This window comes from Anabrus simplex, chromosome 1 (assembly GCF_040414725.1).
Source record: "Anabrus simplex isolate iqAnaSimp1 chromosome 1, ASM4041472v1, whole genome shotgun sequence".
In the NCBI taxonomy this organism is placed as follows: domain Eukaryota; kingdom Metazoa; phylum Arthropoda; class Insecta; order Orthoptera; family Tettigoniidae; genus Anabrus; species Anabrus simplex.
Window position 1 is genome coordinate 589,710,673 of NC_090265.1, and position 22,783 is coordinate 589,733,455.

Consider the following 22,783-nt stretch of genomic DNA (forward strand, 5'->3'; position numbering starts at 1 on the left):
TAGGTCTTACGGCGACGATGGGAGAGGAAAGTGCTAGGAGTGGGAAGGAAGCGGCCGTGGCTGTAATCAAGGTAGAACCCCAGCATTTTCCCAGTGTAAAAATTGGGAACCCCGGAAAACTATCTTCAGGGCTGCCGACAGTGGGGTTGAAACCCACTATCTCCCGAATTGCAGCTCACAGCTGCGTGACCCTACCCACAAGGCCAACTCGCTCGGTGCATTGTTTCAGCTGTTCTCTAGTTATTACTCACATGTTTTATGCCGGCAGTACCGGTACCAACTGGGTTTGTTTACGATCGGCTAATTTGGTTTTCCTTAGAAATATTTCGTAGTTATATGAAGTTTGAAAGTAACGGGTTTTCTCATTAACTTGACAAAATAGTAAGGACAAACGGATGTTTGGAACGTAGTCAGTTTACTGCTGGCCGGCCTCACCTACACGCACTTCACTCCTACCAAACACTCCTGTTAAGTGGTTCAGGTAGTAACAGTCTAATCAGTCAGTGACTGTATTAACATAACTGCAAAATATATAATTATTGTGCAGAGTACAGGCGTCGGAAGTTTTCTCTTTTTTGTCACTTGCCAGAATCCTTTCGCCCTCTGCACAGAAATGGAAATTCAGTTTTATACATTTTCTGCTCTTTCAGGAAAACATTGATACAGATGATCTATTTTTTAAAATGGTGAACAGTCTACTGTGCCTAATAGGAGTTAATGCGGTATTCACCATTTTTGTTTTTGTTTGTTTGTATCGTGGTGAATATAAAGGTTCCTTCTATGCATTGTTGGACAATATATAATTTCTTCTGCAACCATATTTCCAAGTTTTTATGTCATCTTATGGTACTGCCATCGCATCCTGGCCATTACCTGCTCAGGTGCTTATGTAGTCTCGAAGCACCTTTAAAAACCTTTTGCGAAGTTAATTACAATTCAGCGAATATGTAGTCTGCGTAGGATTTTTAACTGGACCTCCAACAAATGTATAAAGATATTATAGTAGAGAATAACCCCGGTAAATTCGAATTAATTGTGGCCGTGTTCTGTTTGGATTATCCCGAAAAGAACGTTGCTGCCATAGTGACCGACGTGATGCTAATGCGATACTGGCGCAATATCTCGTTCTTAGAGCCCGGATTTTTATGCAGCAATAGGTTAGAATGCGAACTAATTTGGTTATTTACCGAGCTCGATAGCTGCAGTCGCTTAAGTGCGGCCAGTATCCAGTATTCGGGAGATAGTGGGTTCGAGCCCCACTGTCGGCAGCCCTGAAGATGGTTTTCCGTGGTTTCCCATTTTCACTCCAGGCAAATGCTGGGGCTGTACCTTAATCAAGACCACGGCCGCTTCCTTCCCACTCCTAGGCCCTTCCTGTCCCATCGTCGCCATAAGACCTATCTGTGTCGGTGCAACGTAAAGCAAATAGCAAATAGCAAAAAAAAAAAATGGTTATTAGCAAGTGTTGTCTGGGCCGCCCTTGTGTAATGTAGTGAGATTAACATAAATTGTAGGGGTTCTGATGAGCCGAACCCCTAAATGTATGCAAAACTCATAGCATAACCGTTGTGCAGATTAGACTATACTTATTACTCGCTTCAGTAAGTTTGCTGCATAAAATTCCGGGCTCTACGGGTCATTCTCCGGCAGGTGTAGTTTCTTACTCTAAAATAAGATTGCCGATTTTTCTAGTTAAGTGAAAATTACTGAGATTTAATTAGGAGGAAAATAAAGGATTGTTGGACTATGCTTTACAAAAATACAGTTATGACGGTTTTAATCAACGTGCAGTACAGGGCAGCTTACCATATTTGTCATTTCTATTTTATAGTTTGACTTCTATTAGAGCTACGGTACACTATAATTTGATTAACAGTGTACTGCACTGTGTTTGTATTCTATTTCACTAAATACTACTTTAAAAAGCTACTTTAAAATACAGAACCTAGGTATACTGTGATTAAATGCTTTCTTTACATCACAAGAGGAATTTCAACTTTTCTTCCTGAATCAGGGATTCTGTTCTGATTATCCGAAATTCCCGTTTTAAGGGGGTTCTTATTACCAGGATTCTACGATATTAAATCAAATAACCTGTGTTTTGCGAGTAATGTGCGGCCTTCTGGCGAACATGTACGTCGTAAGATCAGACCGTAAAATAGTACACGAAGATCCGAAATTCCGTAAAGTCGCAACGAGTTTTCCTCTCAGAAAAGATAGGCTTTAGGGTAGATATGTTCCGGGAAATTCTTTCATTATAAGGTGAGAATCATGCCAATTTTTTAAACTTTTCGCCAAGGTTTTGACAGATGCCACGTCGTGAATTCTTTATTGTCTTCTTGAGTTGAAAAGCCAGTTTATGGAAAAGGTATATTGTGGTAAATAAAATACATTTTTCTTTATAGAATATACTTTCCTCTTCACTCAGATGAAAAAATAATCATATCTACTGCTTCAAAATTTATACTGTATGAATTTGTAAACATTCACGTCCGTCACGTGCTATGTCTCACTCTGTCATATGTTTGTTGGACATCCTCCATAACTTTAATTTTACTGAGCAAGTTGGCCAAGCGCGCGTAGCTGTAAGTTTGCATTCGGAAGATGGTGGACTCGAATCCCACGATCGGCAGCCCTGAAGATGGTTTTCTATGGTTTCCATTTTCGCACCAGGCCAATGCTGGAGCTATACCTCAAATAAGGCCACGGCCGCTTCCTTCCCTCTTCCTTGTCTATCCCTTCCAATCTTCCCATCCTCCCGCAAGGCCCCTGTTCAGCATAGCAGATGAGGCTGTCTGGGCGAGGTACTGGTTCTCCTCCCCAGTTTTATCCCACGATCCAAAGTCTCACGTTCCAGGACACTGCCCTTGAGGCGGTAGAGGTGGAATCCATCGTTGAGTCCGAGGGAAAATCCAACACTGGAGGGTAAACAGATTAAGAAAGAAATAAAAAAAGAAAGAAAAAAGAAAGAAGAAAGAAAGAAAGGTGGCTACCTTCCCAATCCTAGCTATCGATGTGTTAGTGTGACGTTAAACCACTAGCAAAAACTTTCATTTTTACACGTGCTTTCTATTACAATTCAACAACAATGAAGATACTTGCATGTCATTTTTCACAGTAGTCAATTTCTAAGTTACTTTATTTTACGCGAATAATTTAATATTTTTTTTTATGAAAATGGATGAAATATTAGAATTTTCAAATTTTACACAGAGGAGCAGCCTGAAGTTTCCTCAACTCGAAAAGGTTGTTCTTGTACCGTTCCAACCATTTCCGAGTAAGTTACGGCCATATTTAAATGATCCTGAACGACTATTTAAATCTCTGCATCTCCCCCTCTCTTGCTGGACTGACTCCGAAGACCCATAAAAGATGTCTGTTCAGTTCCTAAAATCATCACCATTACTCAAAATCGTATCTATATATAGAAGAGTGGCTTCAGCGAAACTTCTTTCAAGTTTTTGCCGAAGATCTATGGATGTACACAAAGTGCCAATGAAACCTTGCATGCATCGATACGAAGTAAATCTCCAAAATAGGTCTTCGTGTCATCCAAAAGATTAAGCAAAGCTGTTTCACAGACAACTGGAGAATTTAGCATGGGATGTAGTGCAATACAGGAAAGAAAATTGACTCTAAGAAATGAAGAACTTTCTCCAAACTTGTTTGCTATTCACAATGTTCCAAGTGGTTCAAATATTGCCCCATTCTCATAAAAACTAGTATGAAGTAACTAAATGACGAGACAAAGAAAATGTAGTAGATATACTGTAGTTTTGACTTTCTTCAACGGTATCTTTGCTTAACAGAGTAGTATTGAAATTTGGTGAACAAATAATTAAGATATCAACAAAACTTGGAATGGGTGTTAATTTAGTAAATGTTAAAGAATTAAGAGCAATAGGGCTTTTTCTTATATAATGTAATGGTATTATTTGCCAAGTTTTAAATGTCATGCACACATTTTTGTACTGTCTATATGGGGTATTTTCCTGCTCCACAGCTAAATGGTTAGCATGTTTGCCTTTGTTACAAGGGGTACCGAGTTCGATTCCCGGCTGGGTCTGGGATTGTAACATTCGTTAGATAATTTTCATGGCTTGGTGGCTGGGTCTTCGTGCCGTCTTCAGCATTAGAAGTCATCGTATGTAGGGCCCCGTCCTCACAGACGCGCAGGTCGCCCATACGGCGTCAACACAAAAGACCTGCACCAGGCATGTATCCATTTTAAAGTATGTAACAAGGTCATGTAATCCACATGCTGCGGTCCGATCTGTTCCAGGAAGAACATCGACTACTAATCGCTGTCGTTTCCCAGGGTGTGAAGAGGTTGAAACGCTGGGCCATGTCGTGGTTTAGTGTCCTAAAGGCGAACAGATGAGGAACACGCTGCATCATACAGTTCGGTCTCGTATCGCATCAGCTTTAAGAAAGGCGAAACAGGATGTCTATGAACAGATTCGTTGTTTGGCGGAAGATGGCAGCAGTAAACGAGCGCACATCTTAATATGTAATAGGCCTCTAAAAAAAAAAGCTATGACTCTTGACCCAGCCATTCGATTTGAAAAGAGCGTTCAGCAGGCTATAGGAATTGATGATGAGATGCAGGTCAGTTATCTCCCATGTGTTCCTCATTTGAATGAGAGATATAACACGATTGATTATTCATTGGAGGTAAGAGGTCTTCTTTTCGGCTGTCGTGGGACATTATTTTCTGTCGACCAGTAAGTTTCTAAGTCGACTAGGTTTGTGTGAGCAGAAATCTTGAAGGATTCTGTTCATATATTGAACGCTAAATTTTGCTTTGTAATCCTGGATCTCCATGGTCGCCTTATATGTAAGGAAGACGTCATTCTTTCTCTGATGAATAAAAACATTCTAAACAAGTTACTAATTTTCAGGTTGATTTGTGCAAAATTCAGAAAAATAGGAAAATATGTGTCCTAGGTCTCTTAACTTATAAAACATTAATTAATAACGCAACAATTTTAGAAAACTGATATGAAATTCTAGAGTATAAACTTGAACTCCTTAAATCATTACACCAAATAATCATGTAAATATTCAATGAATTGTAGTCGCATTTAGCTACAAAAATAATACGCAAATTAGCTTTTTTAAAAATATGAAAATCATTCAGTGAGCAGTAATAAATGTGTATTGAGCCTGCATACTTTTGTTTAATTATAATTTGTGGTTGCTGATCTACAAAATTTTGAATTTATTGAACTTAAGCTAGCGAAAGATGTATTCCCTCCCTGTATTAAACACGGTGGAAACATAATGGAAGCCTGAGACCACAAACGTTCCACAGGACACCTTCCGTAGGGAAGCAGAGGGCTACAGTTTCTTGAGACATGGAGGTAATCATACTCAACGATTAGCTTATTGGCACGCACTCAGTTAACAGTAAAAGTGTAGGCTACTAATTCTTTGTCTAATAAAGCTGAGACGAACTAGGCCTACTACTAAATATGTTCATTCCTCCCCTGAAGGGGGAGGCGGGCCTCCTAAACGGTGACGCCGTCTCTCGGGCCAGGGGATTTGTGTCGGAGAAGGTGAGAGGGATGGCGGCTGTGGCCTATACTATGAACTGTCCCGGCATTCGCCTTACTGCAGGAGAATGGGAAATCACGGAAAACCCTTCTTAGGACAGGCGACGGTGGGGACCATTCCTTGTGCGTCTCCCGAATACAGAGGCGTAGAGCCACGGTAGAGCCGTGGCCATCCTCTCCTCTGCTCGGTTGGCTGGTCGGAGTGCAAAACTGTCGTATCACGGATCAGCCGTGGCCACTTGTGGGCCGAGACCCACTCTGCATCTGCCGATCCCTGCGACGAAAAGGGAAAAGAGCATGCCATGTCGTAGTGCTCCACTAACAGTAACAAGTAGCACCCGGGTATCTGTACTGTAGGGCATTTAGGGATCAATTCTACAACATTCACTGTATTCGGCAGATCTAGCTTCCTAATACTACGGTATTTTCAGCAGAACGCATAAGCCTCTCCGACACTTGCAGGAATGAAAATATTGAGTAAGGAAAGGAATGAGGCATTACAGGCAGAAAAAGGAAAGATTTCGTGAACTTAGATCGTCACGGTCGGAATAGAACAATGTTAATGAAGGGACATTGTTTAAATGCAAGACATTCTCTCATTAAAAACCTGAACTTTTGGTTTTAAAAAAGCAGGACAAATTATTAGGCCAATATTTCAAAACTCAATTTAGATGTGCAGTTCATAGAATTGTACAATTGGTGATGGCACATTAACGTTGTCTCTGTTGCCTGAACTTATGGACTAATATTTATAGTTATAAAGTCACCCTATAGTCGGCTCGGTTGTGTAGAAGTAGCTTGTCTGCCAATCACCCGGAGGTCCCGGATAGGTCAGAGATTATGTCCCGTATCTGAGGGCTGGTTCGAGGTGCACTCAGCCTACGTGATTAGGTCTACATTTGAGGAGCTGTTTGACGATGAGATGGTGACCCCGGTATAGAAAAGCCAAGAATAACGGACAAGAGTTGTCGCACTGACCGTGCGTCACCTCGTAATCTGCAGGCCTTCGGAATGGGGAGCAGTCGCTTGATAGGCCAAGGCCCATCAAGACTATAAATAATGTTGAAAAACATCGTACGAATTTAGGTAAATGAAATATCAATGAGAAGATATTCTTTATTTATTCCTAAAAATTGCATTTATTTTCTTAATCATCGTTATCCGGTCCATTAGATTAGCATTTGCCTTTTTCTACCACTACTAGCGCTAATGTGAGTCAATGCAGAGTTTCACTTAAGTACCACTACGAGCGCTAATGTGAGTCAATGCAGAGTTTCACTTAAGAACCACTACGAGCGCTAATGTGAGTCAATGCATTGTTTCACTTAAGTACCACTACGAGCGCTAATGTGAGTCAATGCAGAGTTTCACTTAAGTACCACTACGAGTTTCACTTAAGTACCATTACGAGCGCTAATGTGAGTCAATGCATTGTTTCACTTAAGTACCACTACGAGCGCTAATGTGAGTCAATGCAGAGTTTCACATAAGTACCACTACGAGTTTCACTTAAGAACCACTACGAGCGCTAATGTGAGTCAATGCATTGTTTCACTTAAGTACCACTACGAGCGCTAATGTGAGTCAATGCAGAGTTTCACATAAGTACCACTACGAGTTTCACTTAAGAACCACTACGAGCGCTAATGTGAGTCAATGCATTGTTTCACTTAAGTACCACTACGAATTTCACTTAAGTACCACTACGAGCGCTAATGTGAGTCAATGCATTGTTTCACTTAAGTACCACTACGAGCGCTAATGTGAGTCAATGCAGAGTTTCACTTGAGTACCACTACGAGTTTCACTTAAGTACCATTACGAGCGCTAATGTGAGTCAATGCAGAGTTTCACATAAGTACCACTACGAGTTTCACTTAAGTACCATTACGAGCGCTAATGTGAGTCAATGCAGAGTTTCACTTAAGTACCACTACGAGTTTCACTTAAGTACCACTACGAGCGCTAATGTGAGTCAATGCAGAGTTTCACTTAAGTACCACTACGAGTTTCACTTAAGTACCACTACGAGCGCTAATGTGAGTCAATGCAGAGTTTCACTTAAGTACCACTACGAGTTTCACTTAAGTACCACTACGAGCGCTAATGTGAGTCAATGCAGAGTTTCACTTAAGTACCACTACGAGTTTCACTTAAGTACCATTACGAGCGCTAATGTGAGTCAATGCAGAGTTTCACATAAGTACCACTACGAGTTTCACTTAAGTACCATTACGAGCGCTAATGTGAGTCAATGCAGAGTTTCACTTAAGTACCACTACGAGTTTCACTTAAGTACCACTACGAGCGCTAATGTGAGTCAATGCAGAGTTTCACTTAAGTACCACTACGAGTTTCACTTAAGTACCATTACGAGCGCTAATGTGAGTTAATGCAGAGTTTCACTTAAGTACCACTACGAGTTTCACTTAAGTACCACTACGAGCGCTAATGTGAGTCAATGCAGAGTTTTGACTAAAGCCCTTATAACAACATTCGGTGTAGACATTCTTCATAAAATCAAAAAAGTCTTGAGGGTATTGAACCAAGGAACACATTAAAGGAATAATTATGTAAATAAGTTAATTTGGGTGGAATCTGAATCAAAACGAATACGAGTAAAGAAACAAGCGATTCTAAGTTTTTCGGAACTGCATTTAGGCCGGAAGTGATTTTCAAAATTTGTTTTTTTTTCTTAGCTTGACGCACTAGCTGCACTCCGACCGACCTACCGAGCAGAGGAGGGGGTGGCTATGGCTCTACCGTGGCTCTACGCCTCTGTATACGGGAGACGGAGAAGGGCTGGTCCCCACCGTCGACTGTCCTGAGAATGGTTTTCCGTGATTTTCCATTCTCCTGCGCTAAGGCGTAGTATGGGGACCCTTCTTTGTCTGCTAAGAAGTGGTTTCAACATTAATAAGATAATAATAGGAATATAGCGGTATCTAAAACTAAAAACTGTAAGTTGAAGCAATGCCAGGACTCAGCTGAGTGCCCCGTGGTCGCCAACCTATGTTCCAAAGTCGAGAGCCCCTGGAGCCCCCTTTAGTCGCCTCTTGCGACAGCCAAGGGATACCATGGTTGTTATTCTCCCGCTCCCACCCACTGGGGGGACTAGTGCGGGCTATGTGCAGGTAAAACCTTACCCTAAATTAATGTATAATTAATTATTACTTGGAACTGACCGCTCGAAATATTTAACAACTGGATTTTGTTAATTGGATAATAAATAAGAAATACACTGGCTAGGCAGCGTTGTTTATTAAAGTGTCTGCATTCTACGAGGGCAGAAAATAAAAGTACATGCAACACCTGCTTATATAAGAAGCTATTTATTGTAGAACCACCTTACCTCTACAGTGCGTTTAATGTAACTCTTTGCAACATGTTGCACTCGTCATGTGTGGAAGGCGCACGATACCAATAGCAGTACCACCTTTGTCAAAATCTGCAACGGAACGCCCTACCGTTTGAAATATGGCGCCTCGTGTATGGAAACAGATCATAGCCACAGGTATTCAACGGAATGTTCCATCTTCATCCTACATCGCGCAGGAAGCGGTTCCATTCCCAGACGCATCCGTCCATAATTCTACACGATAATGCCCGCTATATCAATGCTGCTCTTGTGAGGGAATAGTTGGCACGGTGGAGGTGAAAGTTCCTGGAGCATCCACCTTATTCACCGGACATGAGTCCTAGTGACTTCGATCTGTTCCACAAACTAAAGGGACCTCTCCGACGGAAGTGATTCATTACACGAGACGCCATACTTGAAGCGGTAGGGAGCTTCATAGTGGACATCAATTTGGTGCAGCCCTTGTAAGGCAGGCACTCCGACGGGGGTGAGCGTCATCTGACGTGTATGGGAAGCTGTGTGTTATTGTGGTGGAGGGTAATGTTGTGTGTGATACATGAATCGCAGTGATGTTGACGAAAGAAAAAAACCCAGTCGCCAAGCTAAGAAAATTAACCATTACCAGCCGAGAATCGAACCCGGAACCTCTGAACTGAAGGCCAGTACGCTGACTATTCATTCAGCCAAGGAGCCATACATTTAGAATAATAATAATAATAATAATAATAATAATAATAATAATAATAATAATTTCGTGTAACTATTACAGCTGGGTGCAGCCCTTGAATACAGACCCTCCGATAAGGGTGGGCGGCATCGGCTGCGTATAGTAAACTACGTGTGAGTATACTGAATAATAATAATAATAATAATAATAATAATAATAATAATAATAATAATAATAATAACAGTGTGTGGGCTCCGGAGAGGCCTTGTGCAGGTCTTTCGGGTTGACGCGACCAGCGTGTCTGTAAAAATGTAAACCCTATCTACGATGAATTCTAATGCTGAATAGGGCACGCGTATACTCAACCACCGACCCATCGGAATTAACGAATGACGGTTAAAATCCCCAACCCAGCCAGAAATCGAACTCGTAAACCCTTGGACGAAAGGCCAGCACGCTAACCATTTAGCCGGACGAGGATTATGTTGTGTGTGGTGTATGAGTTGCAGAGAGCACAGACATTCAGTTCCTGTGCCAGGGGAATTAACAGTTTGATTCGATTCCCTTGACCTGGCTGGAAATGAACCCGGGACCTCGACGACGTCAGAAAAAGGAGAACACAAAAGTTGACATCTTACCTCTCAGGAAGTTGAAAATTTAGAAATGAAACTTCCACTTCTGGAGACACAAGTGTAGGATTACCATCCATTCGGCATTTACCGCTGATATGTCTTGCTTTTTTATAATTTATCCGCACGCCCCGCAAAGAGTTTTAATTTATACTTAATGATCTGATATTACATAATATTACTCACGAAGTTACTAATATTAAAAATAATAAAAATTATTAAACGGGTGATGATTACGCACCATTGTAGTGGCTGAGAATTAATCCTCATTTTTTACAAATTGTTTTACATCGCACCGACACAGTATGGTGCCGGGCTGAGTGGCTCAGACAGTTGAGGCGCTGGCCTTCTGACCCTAACTTGGCAAGTTCGATCCTGGCTCAGTCTGGAGGTATTTGAAGGTGCTCAGATACGTCAGCTTCGTGTCGGTAGATTTACTGACACGTAAAATAACTCGTGCGGGACTAAATCCCGGCACCTCGGCGTCTCCGAAAATCGTAAAAGTAGTTAGTGGGACGTAAAAATTATTATGAAAAAATGAAATGGCGTATGGCTTTTAGTGCCGGGAGTGTCCGAGGACATGTTCGGCTCGCCAGGTGCAGGTCTTTCTATTTGACGTCTGTAGGCGACCTGCGCGTCGTGATGAGGATGAAATGATGATGAAGACGACACATACACCCAGCCCCCGTGTCGGCGAAATTAACCAATTATGGTTAAAATTCCCGACCCTGCCGGGAATCGAACCCGGGACCCCTGCGACCAAAAGGCAGCACGCTAACCATTTAGCCATGGAGCCGGACAAAAATGATTATAATTATGTATTACGGCGACGATGGGATAGGAAAGGGCTAGGAGTAGGAAGGAATCAGTCATAGCCTTAATTAAGGTACAGCTCCAGCATTTGCCTGGTGTGAAAATAGGAAACCACAGAAAACCATCTTCAGAGCTGCCGACAGTGGGGTTCGAACCCACTATCTCCCGAATGGAAGCTCACAGCTGCGAGACCCTAACCGCACGGTCAACTCGCTCGATGAATAATCTACATTTTAACCTCTTGGTTCATGATTCACATTGCAATATTACATCGGCCCCTCATTAATATGCGTTGAGTGCATTCCTTTGCTAATAAAAGAGATGTAATTTAGTGTTCTTTCCGTGTACAGTGCTGTTTAGGATCTCCTACAAGTTTTCGAATTTATTGTGATAGCTTCAAAGTAAGTCCACCTCTTTGGTTTAGTGGTTAGTGTGATTAGTTGCCACCCCCGGAGGCCCGGGTACGATTCCCGGCTCTGCTACGAAATTTGAAAAATGGTATGAGGGCTGGAACGGGGTTCCATTCCCACCTTCGCCATCCTCGAAGTGGTTTTCCGTGGTTTCCCACTTATCCAGGCAAATGTCGGGATGGTACTTAAGGCCACCACCGCTTCCTTCCCTATTCTTTATCTATCCCTTCCAGCCTTACCAACCTCCCTCCCCCAAGGCCCCTGTTTAGCATAGCAGGTGAGGTCGCCTGGGCGAGGTACTGGTCCACCTTCCCAGTTGTATCTCCGTGACTCAAAGTCTCATGCTCCAGGACACTGCCCTTGAGGATGCAGAGGTAGGATCCCTCACTGAGTCCGGGGTAAAAATCACCCTGGAGGGTAAATGGATTAAGAAAGAAGAAAGAATTTCAAAATAAGATAAAATTCGAATATGTCTAATTTAGAGTAATCAAATCAGTGAAGTAAAAATAAAGAGTAGCTACATTTTCAATGACTCGTGGAAACATGCTCAGATTTAATACTGTTGATGCGGGTGGTTGTAGAAGTGTAGGTCTAACTCTTACAATGCAATGATTAAGAACATCAAAGCCAAAGGCAAAGCCATCTCCGTACAGGCCATGAGGTCTCTGGAGGGGTGGAAGGTAAAGGCTTCCACTATCCGTAACGTCGGTACTTAGTGACGCAGAGTGGTTAACTCTATGTCCGGTTGCCTTTGCCCCCAGTAATGAACACAATACTCATTTTTTGTGTAGGCTGAGTGAACCTCAGGGCCATGTGCACTTCCGGAATTGGTAGTCTCGTTTCTTACATTTTTCAACTTCCTAACGGGGAAACGATCCCACGTCCTTCCGCGTGAACAGAGCACGCCTTCACCGCCTCTACCAGGCAGCCCCTAATGATTAAGAATAATAGGAAAACGACCAATCCTGCTTGCTCTTTGTCCTTCAAAGTGAACTCGTAGAGCCGGGCTGAGTGGCTCAGACGGTTGAGGCGCTGGCCTTCTGACCCCAACTTGGCAGGTTCGATCCTGGCTCAGTCCGGTGGTATTTGAAGGTGCTCAGATACACTAGCCTCGTGTCGGTAGATTTACTGGCACGTAGAAGAACTCCTGTGAGACTAAATTCCGGCACCTCGGCGTCTCCGAAAACCGTAAAAGTGTGGAATGTAAAGCAAATAACATTATTGTATTCGTAGAACCGAATGCAATTTAGATCTTTGAAATTGAGCTGATTCACCAATAAGATTTTTCCGAATCCATTGATGACCTATCACCTTCTCGTGTCCACTGTGCTTTCATTAAACTAAGAATTATTTGTATATTGGCATTGTGAGCGGGTATATCACAACAAACTCACATCATTTCAGAAATTCAGAACAAAGTGGCATTTCAGTAGCACTGAAATAGCTTACCCACTTTTCATTACACTATGCTTCATTGAACTCTTTAATGCCCAGCTTTCTTCCCAGGAAAGGTTTCACCATTAAAAATTGATAAAATAGAAGGAATTTCTTCATAATATCTTAATTTTACAGACTTCTGAATATCAGTCCACTAAGGGATTTCATTAAACCCCATCCATTTAAAAACATGAAACCGATCAGAATTCTCCGTCCTCTTCTGTAGATATTAGAGACAGCTGTCGTATACATTCGATAATATATTTCGTAATGGTAAACATCGATGAGCTTCCACCGAAATCCCTGTCTCATCCATGGTTGTGACACAATGGAAGCTGCTGGGGTATGGGTGGTGTTGAGTAATGACATTCAGAGCACAACTAGTGAGTCTAAGTGTTATGAAAGGTGTTGCTCATAGGGTCAGTCGATCGTGCTGCAGTAGCACTTTCTGGCCCAGTGAGGAAAGCAATGGCAAACTACCTCAGTCCTCATTTTGCCCAGTACGCCTCATTTTGATGCTTCCATTTGTGTTTTTTCTTTGTTTGACTATAACTGTATAACCTTTGATGGCGCTATTTGAGGATCCGACCAGCCTCTGGGCTGATGACCTAACAGAGAGACAGAAACATCGATATTCATTTTTCTGAATTTTAATTACTGTATTACCTTAATTTTTATTGGCAAAAATTATGCTTCTTTTCTTTCTGTTAATGTTCTTTCCACTGTGGTGCTTTAATTTTAACGTGTTGGTTAGTTAAGACTCTTAGCGTAAGAAAGAGTACAAGAGTACTTAATGACAAAAAAAAAAAAAAAAAGAATACAAATGCAGACACCCCCCCCCCCCCCCCCCCATCAAAAAACCCGAATACGTGATTCGTAAAAGAGTACGGCTGTTAACCCTACTAAAAGTTAACACCCTACTTATGAAAGCGAAACTCGGAAAATAATATGTAAACTGAGACAATAGTAGGTACCCTTGTTTTAAACGTGTACGTTACGGAAGTGCGGCTAAGTGTAACGTATGTGGCAGAGGAAACATTAACATTTCATATAGTATTTCTACACCAGTCTGGCGCCTTGACTGAATGGTCAGCGTACAGGAGGATTTAGAGGGCCCTGCGTTCGATTCCCTGCCGGATCGTCGATTTGATCTGTGTATTATGGTAAATTCTTCCAGCTTGGGGACTGGGTGGGTTCGTATTAATACACTTCTCTTAATCTACACACAGTACCAACCACGATAGAAATACGCAATAGTGAATACATCCCTCCATATAAGGTGGATGTTAGGTAGGGCATTCAGCCGTAAGACTGGACCAGGTCCACATGTACGACGCAGATCGCGCCCGGAAAAGAAGTTGACGGCGACTGGCTTTACGTCGCACTAACTACTCTCTTTTGTTTTTTCGGAGACGCCGAGGTGCCGGAATACTGTACCACATGATTTGTTTTACGTGCCAATTCATCTACCGATATAAGACAGGTGTATTTGAGCACCTTCAAATACCACCGGACTTAGCTGGAATCGAACAGTCCAACTTTCCTTCAGAACGTTAGCGCTCTACCCCCTAAGCTTTCGTTATTATTATTATTATTATTATTACTACTATTATTATTATTATTACTATTATTTATTATTATTATTATTATTATTATTATTATTATTATTATTATTATTATTATTATTGCCCACCGCTGTGGTGTAGTGATTAGTGTGATTAGCTACCACCCCTGAAGGCCCGGGTTCGATTCGCAGCTCTGCCACGAAATTTGAAACTGGTACGAAGGCTGGAAGGAGGTCCACTCAGCCTCGGGAAGTCAACTGAGTAGAGTAGGGTTTGATTCCCACCTCAGCCATTCTCGAAGTGGTTTACCGTTGTTTCCTACCTCTCCTCCAGACAAATGCCGGGATGGTACCTAACTTAACGCCTCGGTCGCTTCCTTCCCTCTTCCCTTGTCTATCCCTTCCAATCTTCCCATCCCCCTACAAAGTCCCTGTTTAGAATAGCAGGTGAGGCCGCCTGGTCGAGATACAGGTCCTCCTTCCAAGTTGTATCCCGACCCAAAGTCACACACTCCAAGACACTGCCCCTGAGGCAGTAGAGTGGGATCCCTCGCAGAGTCCGAGGGAAGAACCAAACGTGGAGGGCCTACACGGATTAAGAAGGAAAGAATTATTATTATTATTATTATTATTATTATTATTATTATTATTATTATTATTATTATTATTATTATTAAATAAAACTTGAACATGTCTATGTCAAATGAATATTTAAGAAAGATAACAGGCTGTATGCAATTCGAAGAGTACTTAGCTTGTTCATGCAGTGACAATGATGCCCACAATGGTTTGGAACTTTGTACGAAGTTATTTGTATGTTGATACATTTTATTTCTAGAGTAATGTTTTTAGATGACAATATACCACACCATAAATTTATTACTTCTCGGTCTTGTGTATGAACTAGAGGCTTTTCGCTTGGTTCGCGATCCCCTTCACTACCACTTGTAATATTACTGCAGACGCCCAGTCGGGCCTGTACGGCTATCTGCATCATACTCCACTTCCTTTCTACTGATAAGGACTTGATTGTAAGCTTATCTAGTAGATAATATTTCTATGAAATATAACAATTTATATTAACATACCTTTTCTCCTGCAGAATTGGTGGCGAGTCTTGAGTTTGTATGCACGTGCTCCCCCACCGTAGAACACAGTAAACCCGTAAAAACTAAGCTTATTAATCTGCACTTCAGGTGTGTATTGTTTCTTCTTTAAAAGCAGATGTGACTGGACTTTCACTATCGCACTTCCAGTAGAAGATTTAACCAGACCTACGTATGCTTTACAGTTTCAATGATAAATTGAAGATCTCTTTTAAACGTATCGAACATCACAGTAAAACACAGTTGAATTTGTAGCAAATCAATTAAGAACAGGCCGTGCTAGAAAGAGTGGTAGGTAGTACGACAGTCTTTTCGAGGGAACGGTAAAGCACGCAGCTGACAGAGCAGACTGACTGACTGACTTCCCTTCTTGCGCTATCTCTGGTCTGAATGTGTCTCCTCTTTCCCTTCCCGCTCCACGGCCCCCTGTGATGTGATCTCATTCGCTTTCCTCTCCCACTAACACGAACTCACCATTGAAATAGCATGTTCGTTTAATTATGCGTTAGCACTGTTTAGATCTCTGCTACAACATCACTCCATTTAATTACTCTTGTAAGACAGGCAACGAAGGTAATCAAAAGTCATAAACACGAGAAACAAAACAGCTACATTCTGAGATCTCTTAGACACGCTGTCATTTTCATACAATCATCATTACACTTCGAAAAGTTATCGTTTACATAACTTTGGTAGGCACGAATACAACAACGCTATCTCTATCCTGTAGGCCTATACAAAACTTGAAATGTACTTTTTCTTCCAGGCAATAACAGTAGTTATAAATGTTATATTTGACGTACTCCCTGATTGTGTAACGAAGACCATTTGAAGACATGTGTGAGATAACGGTCTAACATCCTAAAGTGAAAATGTTGAGTTTCCTCGTCCCATCTGTTCGCTGAGAAGGGTCCTAAATATTAATAATTGATCAAACATCAGGGAAGCCCTTGGTGCCTAAATACATACATTTGGATGTTACATGTCGGTTTTCTCGTGCGCAAAAATGATCTAACTTCATATTAAATACATACATAAGTTTTAACTTGGGAGTCTCCATGGCTCAGGCGACAGGGCGCTGGCCTCTTATCGCTGGGTTCCGTGGTTCAAATCCCGGTCACTCCATGTGAGATTTGTGCTGGACAAAGCGGAGGCGGGACAGATTTTTCTCCGGGTACTCCGGTTTTCCCTGTAATCTTTCACTCCAGCAACACTCTCCAATATTATTTCATCTGTCAGTCATTAATCATTGTCCCAGAGGAGTGCGACAGGCTTCGGCAGCCGGCACAATTACTACCCTCGACGATAGATAGGGGTTTTATTTATTTTATTCCTGACCCTGTCGAATGACTGAAAACACTCGGAGGATTTTCATTTTTAACCTTGGTAGTAATAATTCGAACTTCTATCTCTTTTACAACATCTGTGGGTTCGCGGGTGCGCATTGTATCGTACGTATGTAGCAGGTACGTAGGTAGATTTGGCCCTGTTTTAGGGCTAGATGCCCTTCCTGACACCAACCCTACGTGGAGGGTATATTCACTATTGCGGGTTTCTGTTGTATTGTGCGAATATGTATAAGAGTGTGTTGGAACAAGCAAAAACACCCAGTCCCCGAGCCAGAGGAATTAACCAAAAGCAATTACAATAGCCGAACCGACCGGGAATCGAACGCGCGACCATCTGAACCGAAGACCTCAACTCTTATGATTTAGCGAAGGAATCGGACAATGACAGTTATTCATATCACTAATCAAATGTTTCTAATCTTCTCTTGGAAATTATTTCAGCAATTAAACTTTAGTTATTTTAAACCTTAGCTGCTACAGCAGGAATCGGTTGCATTTATGATGGTGACGCCATGTTCGATCCTTATCAGTGGTTGCAGTGTATCAAATAAATTTTATTACATTATGTTCAGGGATAACTTCAGTAGTATAATGGGACAGTTCTGCCGCCTCCTCCGCCGCCCGCCTCCTCCTCCTCCTCCTCCCTCCTCCTCCTCCTCCTCCCTCCTCCTCCCGCGGGAAATTTGAATTTTGGCGGGAGATTTGAATTTGTAAACAAAGCCACGTGCTTTTTGACAGCTGTCATCGACAACAACGCATCGCTAACCTCAGTACTGCCATCTTGACGGGCCTAAACCTCACTAGTACCAACTTAACCTAACTAGCATGAGGTAAACAAAGCCACGTGTTTTTGACAGCCACGTGCTTTTTTACAGACAACAACGCATCGCTAACCTCACTGCTGCCATCTTGACGGGCCTAAACCTCACTAGTACCAACTTAACCTAACTAGCGTGAGGTAAACAAAGCCACGTGTTTCTTGACAGCCACGTGCTTTTTGACAGACAACAACGCATCGCTAACCTCAGTACTGCCATCTTGACGGGCCTAAACCTCAGTAGTGCCAACTTAACCTAACTAGCGCGAGATAAACAAATCCACGTGCTTTTTGACAGCCACGTGCTTTTTGACAGATTTGTAAACAAAGCCACGTGCTTTTTGACAGACAACAACGCATCGCTAACCTCAGTACTGACATCTTGACGGGCCTAAACCTCAGTAGTGCCAACTTAACCTAACTAGTGCGAGGTAAACAAAGCCACGTGTTTTTTTTGACAGCCACGTGCTTTTTTGACAGCTGTCACCCGCCATCTTTAAACCACAAAGCACTGTGCTGCCCTCTTGCGTCACCTGTCATCGGCAGTGCTGCCATCTTGACGGGTCTAAACCTTAGTGCTACCAACTTAACCTAACTAGCGCGAGGTAAACAAAGCCACGTGCAGCTGTCATCCGCCATCTTTAATCACAGTGCTGCCCTCTTTAGCTACTTACCTTTGAAATGTGGTGGCGGATAATTTGAAAAATGCTTTTTGACAGCAGCCATCTTTGTGCACCATGCTGCCCTCTTTAGCTAGATACCTGTGGTGGCAGGCAATTCCACATGACAGCAGCCATCTTTAATCAAGAGAGCACTGTGCTGCCATCTTTAGCTAGATACCTTTGAAATGTGGTGGCGGCAAATTGAAAAATTTCACGTGCTCTTGTTTGGAAACAAACTCACATGCTTTTTTGACAGCTACCATCCGCCATCTTTAATCAACAGAGCATAGTGCTGCCCTCTATGTGGTGGCGGCAAATTACACGTGCTCTTGTTTGGAAACAAAGCCATGTGCAGCTGTCATCCGCCATCTTTAATCAACAGAGCACCGTGCTGCGGGCAATTTCGTCAGCTGTCATCCGCCATCTTTAAACACCGTCCTGCCCTCTTTATGGCTACTACCTTAAGCACGTAGTAGCGGGCAATTTGAAAAGTTCTGTTAGCTATCATCCGCCATCTTTGAGCACCGTGCTGCCATCTTTAGCTAGATACCTTTGAAATGTGGTGGCGGCAAATTGAAAAATTTCACGTGCTTTTGTTTGGAAACAAACTCACGTGCTTTTCTGACAGCTACCATCCGCCATCTTTAATCAACAGAGCATAGTGCTGCCCTCTATGTGGTGGCGGCAAATTCCACGTGCTCTTGTTTGGAAACAAAGCCATGTGCAGCTGTCATCCGCCATCTTTGAGCACCGTGCTGCCCTCTTTAGATGTAAATTCGTCACCTGTCATCCGCAGTGCTGCCATCTTTAGCTAGATACCTTTGAAATGTGGTGGTGGATAATTTAAAAAGAGAAATTCTACAGCAGCCCTCTCTCAACGCTAATTGCATAAGATGGCGGCTATACATGACTCCTTAAGGGTGCTTACGCAAGATGGCTGCTATACACAGACGCCCTTGGGATGCTTGCGCAAGATGGCAGTTATACATGGCTCCTTATGAGATGCCCTAGGGATGCTTGCTCAAGAAAGCGACTGCTCTTATGGGACGGCTTAAGTGTCCTTGCGCAAGATGGCTTGAGACGCCCTAAGGATGCTTGCGCAAGATGGCGGACACAAGATGGCGGCTATACACAACTCCTTATGAGACGCTTTAAGGGTGCTTGCGCAAGATGGTTGCTACTCTTAGCTTAGAGGCTAACGTGTCGTGCTAGTTCGATTCATTAAATTTAGGGCTTAAATGCAAAATGTTAAATATATCGAAAACGGTGCACCGTAGAGCAAAACGGACAAAATGTTTCTGCCTAATACCTAGGTTCGCAGTATGAGGAACAAGAAAACCATAGTCTAATGATGGGATCAACGGTTCGGTTCCTACTTAGGCCCTTTGACATTTGCTCTGTTTTAGCTTGTATTGAAGCGAGTCTTCGTAACATGATCAGGTCTAACTATGGTAGAGAGTATAACGTACCGTGCTAGTTCGATTCATTAAATTTGGAGGCTTAAATGCAAAATGTTAAATATCTCGAAAACGGTGCATCGTAGAGCAAAACGGACAAAATTTTTCCGCCCAATACGTAGGTTCGTAGTATCAGGAACAAGAAAAAACATAGTCTAATGATGAGATCAACGGTTCGATTCTTACTTAAGCCCTTTGGCATTGGCAGCTATCTATTTCTACAAGATGGTGGCTGCTCTTATGAGACACAAGATGGCTTGAGACGTCCTAGGGATGCTTACGCAAGATGGCGGACACAAAATGGTGACTATACATAGCTCCTTATGAGACAGCCTAGGGGTGCTCGCACAAGATGGCAGCTACTCTTATGAAGAAAGCTAGCTTAGAGGCTACTGCGCAAGATAACAGCTGCTGTTATGCATGTGGTGGAGGGCAATTTGAAATTCTATGTGCTTAATCAACAGAGCACCCTGCTACCCTCTTTAGCTGAAATGTGGTGGTGGATAATTTGAAAAATTCTTTTGACAGCTATCATCTTTAAACATTAAGGCCTTATCATTCTCCTCCTCCTCCTCCTCCTCCTCCTCCTCCTCCTCCTCCTTCTCTACCTCCTCCTCCGCCTCTTATGTCAAGGCATAGCTTTATATCGAACAAGTTTAAACCTGCATCGCGAAGGCAAGCGTGTGCAGCGATAACATTATTATGCATGTTTAGACTTTCGAAACATAAGAAGAGTAGAATCAAACGCTGTACTCGATACGACATGTGATCAGAACATTGATTGATGCGTTCAGAAAACAAAATAAGTGATCAAGACTAGAATCGAACACTGTACTCAATACATCATGTGTTTAGAATATGTCAGGGGATACCCTTGTTCTAAGAAGATAAGATTGAAACATAACAAGACTAGAATAGAACACTGTAATCGATGTTGCTAACTTCAACATATGATCAGAACATTGATTTTGTGTTCAGAACACAAAATAAGTGATCATGACTAGAATCGAACACTGTACTCGATACAACATGTGATCAGAACATTGATCGATGTGTTCAGAACACAAAATAAGTGATCAAGACTAGAATCGAACACTGTACTCAATACAACATGTGTTTAGAACATGTTAGGGGGTACCCTTGTTCTAAGAAGATCAGAATGAAACATAACAAGACTAGAATCGAACACTGTAATCGATGTTGTTAACCTCAACATATGATCAGAACATTGTTTGATGTGTTCAGAGCAAAAGTACAATTTTGATGATTTGCTTAGTGTAAAATCAAAAACTATGGAAACACACTGTGCACATATCGCATAGCTAACTCGCTCAGTAAGCAATATTGCAAAACTACAACTTCAATGATTTGCCTAGTGTAAAAATAAAAAAACCACTGTACCCATACTGCACAGCTAACTCGCTCGGTAAACGATATAGCCAAAGTATAACTTCAAATTATTTACCTTCCATCATTCGTCTTGTGTGAAAATCAGTCGAACAAGTTATCGCATAAACATGTAACATGAAATATCAGTCAATCTGTTGGCATGGGTTACAAGCATGTAGCTTATGCGGGAAGTAAAATTAAACAGAACGCTAGTGCTATAAGAAATACTCTGCTTACATTTAAGTCCCTAGCTGTTGAACAAGTTATTACATAAATATGTAACATGAAATATCGGTTCGGAAACATACTGTTTCAAGGATGAAAGGACTCTTCCTCCTCCTTACCGCACATTCCTTGTAGGGCTAAGGGGCTAATGGGCTAATGGGCTAATGGGCAAAAGGGCTAAAGGGCTAATGGGCTAAAGGGCTAAAGGGCTGAAGGAGCAACAACCTCATCGATCGCTATCAGCAAGAACGCTTGTACTTTGTTAAGTGTAGAAAATTAATTTTTATTTGTAAATGGTTTCATGTTCAGAACAAGGAATGGAACCTAGGGGTTACGTCTTACCTAATAAAATCCCCGAGGTGCGATGAGTTACGTTTTTCGAACTAGTGTTTGGAACACTGAACTTTTCAAGATGATAGCAGAGAGTTTAGCAATGGTCTGTTGTTGGATTATAAATTCCGCGCTACAACATGCATAAGGTGGCAGCCTTGAGGTTTACTGCCGTAAAGATGATAAGAGTGAGGTTAACAATGTTCCGTTGTTGGATTTTAAATTCCGCGCTATAACATGCATAAGGTGGCAGCCTTGAGGTTTACCGCCGTAAAGATGGCAGCAGTGAGGTTAGCGACGCTCTATTATCCTTCAAAGTGAGGTTAGGGTTCATCAAGAAGACAGCTGTCAAAAAAAGCACGTGGCTATGTTTACCAAACAAGAGCACGTGGTCGTGACGTCACGGTCACGTAATCAATCCTTAGCTCGACGTCGTTAAGAGCAGCATTAGGATTAGCTATGCTCAAAAGTCTTGGGGACAGAGCAGCAGTATGAATTGCCATGTTTCAAAGTGTGTACACATCACCTATCGATTTTACATGCATCGACCATCGAACTAAACTTCATCCGCTAGATCGTGCTGCTATCTTAGCATAACCTATACACATAAAATTAAAGTACAATGAATAGCCATGTTTCATAGCGTGTACACGTTACCTATCGATTTTGCATGCAACAAATATCGTACTAAACTTCTTCCGCTAGATTGTGCTGCTATCTTAGCATGTCCTTAAGGTACAAAGAATAGCCATGTTTCAAAGCGTGTACACATTACCTATCGATTTTGCATGCATCAAATCTCGTACTAAACTTCTTCCGCTAGATTGTGCTGCTATCTTAGCATAACCTATACGCGTGACCTTAAAGTACAAAGAATAGCCATGTTTCAAAGCGTGTACACATTACCTATCGAATTTGCATGTATCAACTCTCGTACTAAACTTCTGCAGGTAGATTGTACTGCTATCTTAGCATGACTAAGACGCATGAACTTAAAGTACAAAGAATAGCTATG

General features: G+C 42.1%; 1 protein-coding gene across 1 annotated transcript in view; it reads right to left on the bottom strand.

The window, feature by feature from the left end:
- LOC136857166 (CYFIP-related Rac1 interactor B) overlaps positions 1-15,831 on the bottom strand; it is a 263,971-nt gene extending 248,140 nt beyond the window's left edge. The window contains exon 1 of the mRNA XM_067135598.2: positions 15,522-15,831. The gene's annotated coding sequence lies outside the window, so the exon portion shown is untranslated. The remainder of the gene's footprint in view (positions 1-15,521) is intronic.
- Between the last annotated feature and the right edge of the window lie 6,952 nt (positions 15,832-22,783).